This window comes from Drosophila arizonae, chromosome X (assembly GCF_054131065.1).
Source record: "Drosophila arizonae isolate 15081-1271.41 chromosome X, UAZ_ARI_1.0, whole genome shotgun sequence".
NCBI lineage: Eukaryota > Metazoa > Arthropoda > Insecta > Diptera > Drosophilidae > Drosophila > Drosophila arizonae.
Window position 1 is genome coordinate 32,669,077 of NC_142927.1, and position 8,180 is coordinate 32,677,256.

Sequence of the window (8,180 nt, forward strand, 5' to 3'; positions counted from 1 at the left end):
ATGAAAATAAATTTTATCAAAGGCATGTCTCTTTGGCCTTTAACAACATTTTGGTCAGGTCACGGACCTACGAGCATTTTGCATTTTAGCAAAAAAAAAAATTTTTTTTTGATACGAGCTATACTCCAAGAAGCTGTTATCTGTCTTTAAAACAGTTCTCCAGAACCTCCTTGACATGTGCACTTATTCCTTACATAAGACCAGTCTTTTAAGCTTGCCTTCGACTTGATAAGCGATACGTCTTTGCTCCAATTTGTGCCCAACTTTACTTTATTTCAACGTCAATACAGTACGTTCATAGTTTATGTTCTTGGCCGTCAAATTACAAAAAACGTGCAGCATTTTGAAGACTCCGAATAATATTTCTTTAGCATCCTGTAAAAGGATTCTGCCTGCAATGGTCATATTTTATGCTTGTCAGCTGCAGTCGTGAAGATTTACGGCTCTTTATGCATTTTAAGCATATTAATTTGATAGAACAGAGCTTCACGATAATAGAAATTAATTTGCAGTACGTTTTATAGCCGTGCTAGAGTTAAAATTGAAGGTGTGGTATCCATGCTCAAATATTCATGGATTTTAATAACTTTTATAACATTTCAAATTTTTTTATATACACTTAAAAACAATTAAAGTTAAATACAAAAATTACTTGGTTGTCAACTGCTCAAAAGTGAATAGACAATCTTATCAGCAGAAAGAGAACGGAAAATGTAAACAGCATCAAATTTGGCATGCATAGAGCTATTAATAAACTCTTTGCGCTGCTCGCAATTTTTCCTCATTTCTATAACAATACTAAGAAATGACAGCTTTAATGGTCACAACATGATTTCGTCAAAATACTTATGCCGACTAGTGTATATACATAGACCTATTTATATGATCTACGCATCAATACCTTTCAGTTGATATATAATATGTACATGTGTATGTACGTACGTATACAAATATAATTATCTGCTTAGCGCCCCCCTTTACACTCAACCTCAAAGCTAAATAAAATCTAAACCAACAGAGCTCCACTTTTGAAATTCTTTTACATTATACTCCATTTATTTGTCTTTAAAATACAAAAAGAATGGCTACTGTAACAACAGGGATTATTTTTAAATAATTTTTTTTGTAAAATGTACAAAAAACATGTAACAAAATTTTGGTCATCAGATTAGCGCCCCCTGCGCTAAATTCAATTTATTTAAGTTAATGGCCAAAAATAACACCTGTACTTTAAGCTATTATTATTTTTAAGTAATATTAGTAGTGCGTAGTGCCGTTTTTTGTTTGAAATTACTTCAAAAATTCAATTAGGAATGAAATTATAAAGTTGTTCAATATCATTCAAGCGTGTTCAGTACCTTCTATTAACTCTGTCTTTGTACTATAATGCTTTCCGGACTCATATACTATACGAACCATATACTGACCAACCATCCCCAGACGTTTCCAATGATATTAAGGTCGAGTGTGTATGGTGGCCACTCCATGAGATCAATTTTTTGGCCCTGAATCCAGGACTTCACGGATCGGGCGGGATCCAGCATTATCATGTTAGAAAATCTAATGCCGGTTTTCAGACAGGTTATAGAAATGCGGAACAGCAGTTTTAAACACGGTGTTATAGTCCTATGCGTTCGTGCGCGATGTCAAAAATTGAAGCTTGCAAGTGCTGTAGTAAGATATTGATACCTACACCAATGCCACACCACCCCCCGCCTCAGCGGCTTGGGAACCGTTCCAAATAATGTTCTTCTATGAGTAGGTCATGGATATAATAATTATAGCCATCAGTTCCTTCCAAATTCAATTTTTCTCATCAGAAAAGACAACATGCTGCCATTGGATAGACCACGTCATGTTCGCCCGGCCAAAATTAATGCGTATTTCTTTTCTCAGCATATCGACTGGTGTCTTTTTTTTTTACATTCTGTTTCTTTAAGTAATTACCTATATTAATTGCTCTTTGGACCGTTGATAAGCTCGTCTTAACACTGATTTTACCCCTAATCTTGGTGGTCGATTCGTGGGAATTGGAAGCTTCCCGAACTAATTCTCTTCTATTTCCTTCTGAGATCGCTTGATTATTGCCGCTTATATAGTTTTTTTTCCATAGTTTTCCCTATTTGTAAGAAAATTGCCACTTAATTTTCTGTTTTATCCTGTTTTTTCAGCAATTTTATGGTTGCATAGTCTAGATTCAAAGTATGCCTCAATCTTTGATTTTCAACCAAAGATAAAACTGTTGAAATATATTGAATACTTTGAGCTTCACAAAAAATTTGGTGAGTGTAATTGCCAAAATAAGCAAGATAATTACAATTGCATTTGGGGGCGCTAATCTGATGACGCAAAATAAGTGCACACATTTTTTGCGAAAATAGAGAAGAATAGAAAATAAAACATAACGGGTTTTCACTCACGCTTTTTTTTGTATGAGAGACATTTCATATGATGATAATGAAATAAAAAAAAACCAAGAAGTTGCGTGCAATAAGCAAAGAGAAAAACGTAAAAGAAAACAAGTAAGAAAATTCTAGTCGAGAGTGCTCGACTAGATACTACCCTGAACCCAACAAATAAAAATGTCAATTTAGTATGGCTGAAATTTGAATTTCGGTGTATTTAAAAATATAAATTAAATAGAAAACTCATTTATGAAAATATACAAATATTTTGAAACAATTAAAAAAAAATTAACATCAGTTGCATCGACCGGGATTCGAACCGCGACTTCCCGATCGAGCGTCAAGCTGCTAACACACTAGGCCACCTCACTCCTGCTAGTGGCGCTGGCAAAACTCAAATAGATTCACTGCTGCAGCGCCATCTACCAAAACTAAACGAAACTAACTGCTGATGTGATTCTAAGAATCTGCTAGAATAACCAAACTATTAAAAACGCACATAAAGTATAGTTAAAATTTCAATTTCGGTGTATTTAAAAATATAAATAAAATACCAAACTCATTTAATAAAATATACAAATATTTTGAAACAATTAAAAAAAATTAACATCAGTTGCATCGATCGGGATTCGAACCGCGACTTCTCGATCGAACGTCATGCAGCTAACACACTAGGCCACCCCACTTCTGCTAGTGGCGCTGGCAAAACTCAAATAGATTCACTGTTGCTGCGCCATCTACCAAAACTAAACGAAACTAACAGCTGATGTGATTCAACGAATGTTTTTGTTGTAGCTGCTGCACGTGCGTTTGTTAATTGGCCAAATATTTGATTATTTTTTATTAATTTTTGACTGAACGGAATTTAATGAAACTTTCAGCATATGATCTACATATTATATTGAATATTTGAGAAATTAAAAAAAAAGAAAAATCATTCACAATTAGCTATAGTGGCATCTGATTTGAACTTGAATGTTTATACTCGATAAAAATATAACGGGATGATTTATTTATTTTTTATTTATTTATTTATCATTTTCAATGGGTTCAGGGTATAATGAGTGTAAGGGGGGGCGCTAACCTGATGACGCGAAGTGTATATATACATATATAGTCTGTAGTATTTGAAACACGCCTTTTACAAATGTGAGGGTGAGAGGGTGGATATAGGGGTGGGGGGTAAATTTTAACAAACACCGAAATTGAATAAATTGCATACATAAAAAAATTTTGAGACTCTAGCAATAAAGGTGTAGGAGATATAATTTTATAACTGGTTTTCGATAAGGTTTTTTATCGATAAAAAAGATCGGGATGAGTTATCGATTTTTAATGATAAATTTGATATCCGCGCTGTAATTACGGACATTTAAAAAAAAATTTGAAGTCTCTAGCTCTTATATCTTCTGAAATCGACGCGTTAATACATACGGACAGACGGACAGACAGACGGACAGGGCCAAATCAACTCAGCTCGTCGCCCTGATCAAGAATATGTATATTTTGTGGGGTCTGCCACGCCTCCTTCTGCCTGTTACATTTCAACAAAACCATTATACCCTGATTTCCCATTGAAAATGGGTTCAAGGTATGGAAAATGACACCTCAAAAGTCTGCGTACAGTTTAAATTTTACTGCGTACAGCGCTGGAATTTCTTAGTTGTTGGTATCTTGTATGATACCCTTTACGTTTTAACACCTCAGCCAGACGGCGAGGCATTGACTCAACCAGCTTTTTAGTGTCCTCTGCAGTTATTTTGCCCCATTCTTCCATCATGACCTCCTTCAGCATGTTCTTAGATATTATGGTGTGCTGCCGAGTCCTACGCTCGAGTAAGTCCCATAGCTGCTTAATATAATTGAGGTCTGGAGACTGGGGAGGCGTTCGGAGTTGTCTTTTTTTGATTGTAAAGTAGCCAGAGCTTTACATTGTGGGCTGTATGCTTCTGATCATTGTCCTGTTGGAAGCAAAATTCGCCCTCCAGCTGCAATTTCTGGGCACTCTGATGCAGATTCTCACTAAGAACTTTTATATAATCCTTATGGTCCATTGTTGATTCTAGAAAAGAGAGATTTCCCACGCCACTGGCCGCCATACATCCCCACACCATTACACCACCTCCACCATGCTTTACTGTAGGCAATAAATTTTCATTATCCATGGCTGTTCCGCTTATTCTCCATACTATTTTCTTCCCTTTTATGCCAAATAGGTAAAACTTGCTCTCATCTGAGAAAATTACCCTTTTCCAGAAGCTCGAAGGCTTGAAAATGTGCTCATTGGCGAAGTCCATACGCTTTTCACCTCTGATACATGTGGCTTCCTACGTGCAACGCGGCCATGATAGGCCGCTTTTTTCCAAGTGCGTCGAACGGTTTCCTCAGAAACAGTTTTGGAAAAACGGAAGACGTCTTTGGTGAGCAGATATCATTGGATTTTGAGGTACCAATTGGACAATACGTTTTTTCTCTCGTTCCGTGAGCAAGGGTTAGCGGCCTGAACGAGGCTTTGACAATATAGAGCCCGATGAGACATAATTGTCGTAGACTCTTTGGCACGAAGAATGAGTTCTGTCTACCAATAGACCAATTTCTCGGATTTGCCTTCTAACCTATATTTTAATATAAGCTTACGAACTTCTACCGATATTTCTTTTCCTTTTTGCTCCATGATGAAACGCGTGCCAAATTTCTTTTCAAAAAGATAGCAAATTACGCAAATTAGCGGAGAGGAATTAAAAAAACATGCAAAAACTAACGGTGATCGTGAATTCCAGCGCTGTACGCAGAAAACTTAAAATGTACGCAGTCTTTTGAGGTGTAATTTTTAGACTCATTCACGAAAGTGAAATGAGTATATTGGTTTTGTGCGATGTCCGTCTTGCTGTCCGTCCGTCTGTCCGTCCGTCCGTCTGTCCGTATGAACGCAATCTATTTCGGCGCTATTGAAGCTAGAGACTTGAAATTTGGAACACATACTCGTGTATATCTCCGATTTATAAAGTGTTAAAATTTTCCCAATCCGCTCACTAGGGGCGTGGCAAATCGGAAAATGCATTTTCCGATATACCAGAAATCATGTTTGTTGAAGAGCTAGAAAGCTGAAATTTGGTATGTAGGTCCGCGCCGATCACCCAAGATCACAAACTATGGCGGATATATCTCCGCCCATTAGGGGCGTGGCAAATCGGATAAAACGGTATCTCCTAAAGTTATAAACCTAGAATGCTGAAATTTTGCATGTAAGCTGATGTTTTAATTCTATGAAGATTGGTGAAAAAATTATATATCTACGCCCACTAGGGGCGTGGCAAATCGGACCTGAAGATATAGTGATTTTTCGAATTCTGCTATATTTTAAGCACTATTGATGCTAGAGACCTGTAATTTATGTATACTAACTGGGTTGACCACCCACGTCCAACGAGCTATGGTAGATATATGTCCGCCTATAGGGGGCGTGGCAAACCGCAAAAGTTTATATCTCCTACAGTTTAAGAGCTAGAAGCTTGAAATTTGTATAGTTAAGTTACTGGTGGCCTCCTCTATCGATGCCCCAAAAATAATTTTTAAGCCTCTTTAGGGGCGTGGCATATCAAAAAATACCCTGTAATTTTCACATTTTTTGAGCGTAAGAATTCAAATTTTGTGTTTAGGTAACCGGTTGCTCGTTCTAAAAACTGGCTAAAATTGAGGAGTCTACGGCCACTAGGGGCGTGGCAATCGACATTTACAGTGCCCGAGTTGCGACATTTATATGCGTCAGCCATCTATTTATGTATATGTACACATAAGTAGGCTTAATAGGCATTGATAGCACGGAAGGAAACATTTTTATAAAATTATTAAAATATAAAAAAGGTAAAATAACAAAAATTTGCAATGTACAAAAAAGTGTTTTCAGCGGGATTTGAACTCGCACCCAACCCAAACAGCATGTTTGTCAAAATAGCTAAAATAAAGATCGTCGGCGCTTCAGCCTACAGCACCACCGCGTCGTTTCGATCAAGAGCAGTTAAAACGAAATCACATTATTGTTATGACGCCGCATAGCAAAGAAAAGCCAGTGTAGCCGCTGGAAATTCAAAAACAATGCAAAGACAAATCAATCGCAACGGGATTCTTAGAATATGCTAGAGCACGCATTTATGTGCGCGTGTATAAGGCTGGAATGCTTGATGCTATGCGAACAGGCTTACATATATAATTATATATACATATGTATGTATTTGCGTATATGTATTTGAGGGCTATTTAAGAAGAAACAAATTGAAACTTATAAAATTATTCGACTAAGAAAATGAAAAGTATTAAGTGCCATTCAGTCAAGCTCGCACCTTCCCAATAAAATATCTATTTTATAAACAAGTAAGAAAGCTCTAGTCGAGACTGCTCGACTACGAGATCCCCTGAACCCTTGGAGCAATAGATATTTCAATAATTTTTCGCGTCTTTCAGCTTACACAAGAAACACGCACACACACACACGCACGTACGCACAGACAGGCATACATACACACACACGCATACAGACACAAACGCATACACACACACATACACATACACACACACATACATACACAAACACATACACACACATACACAAACACATACACACACAAGCACCCACGCATAAACACGCATGGGCTGCAGTGTGCGCTTACTATGAGAACTTAATTGTTTAATAACTTTTTTTATGGACGTACGATCTTCATGAAACTTTCAGATTATGATTATAACATGGATATGCATGTAATTGCCAAAGCACAAGTCTCTAGTATTTGAAATACGCTTTTTACAAAAGTGAGGGTGAGGGGGTGAATTTAAGGGTGGGGGGTAAATTTTAACAAAAACCGAAATTGTATAAATTGCATGTAAACATACATTAAAAATTTGGAGACTCTAGCAATAAAGGTGTAGAAGATATAATTTTATAACTGGTTTTCGATAAGGTTTTTTATCGATAAAAAAAGATCGGGATGAGTTATCGAATTTTAATGATAAACTTGATATGCGCGCTGTAATTACGGACATTTAAAAAAAAAATTGAAGTCTCTAGCTCTTATATCTTCGGAAATCGACGCGTTCATACATACGGACAGACGGACAGACGGACAGACAGACGGACAGGGCCAAATCAACTCAGCTCGTCACCCTGATCAAGAATATATATACTTTGTGGGGTCTGCCACGCCTCCTTCTCCCTGTTACATACATTTCAACAAAACCATTATACCCTGATTTCCCATTGAAAATGGGTTTTAATGTATGCTTATATGCAATTTATACAATTTCGGTTTTTGTTAAAATTAACCCCCCACCTCTAAATTCACCCCCTCACCCTCACTTTTGTAAAAGGCGTATTTCAAATACTAGAGACTTGTGCTTTAGCAATTACATGCATATTCATGTTATAATCATAATCTGAAAGTTTCATGAAGATCGTACGTCCATAAAAAAAGTTATTAAACAATTGAGATCTCATAGTAAGCGCACACTGCCGCCCATGCGTGTTTATGCTTGTGTGTGTATATGTATGAAATTGTTTGTGTATGTGTGTGTGTGTGTGTGTGTGTGCGTGTGTGTGTGTGTGTGTGTGTGCGTGTTTTTTGTGTAAGCTGAAAGACGCGAAAAATTATTGAAATAGCTATTACTCCAAGGGTTCAGGGGATCTCGTAGTCGAGCAGTCTCGACTAGAGCTTTCTTACTTGTTTTTATTTTTTATACCCTGAACCCATTTTCAATGGGAAATCAGGGTATAATGGTTTTGTT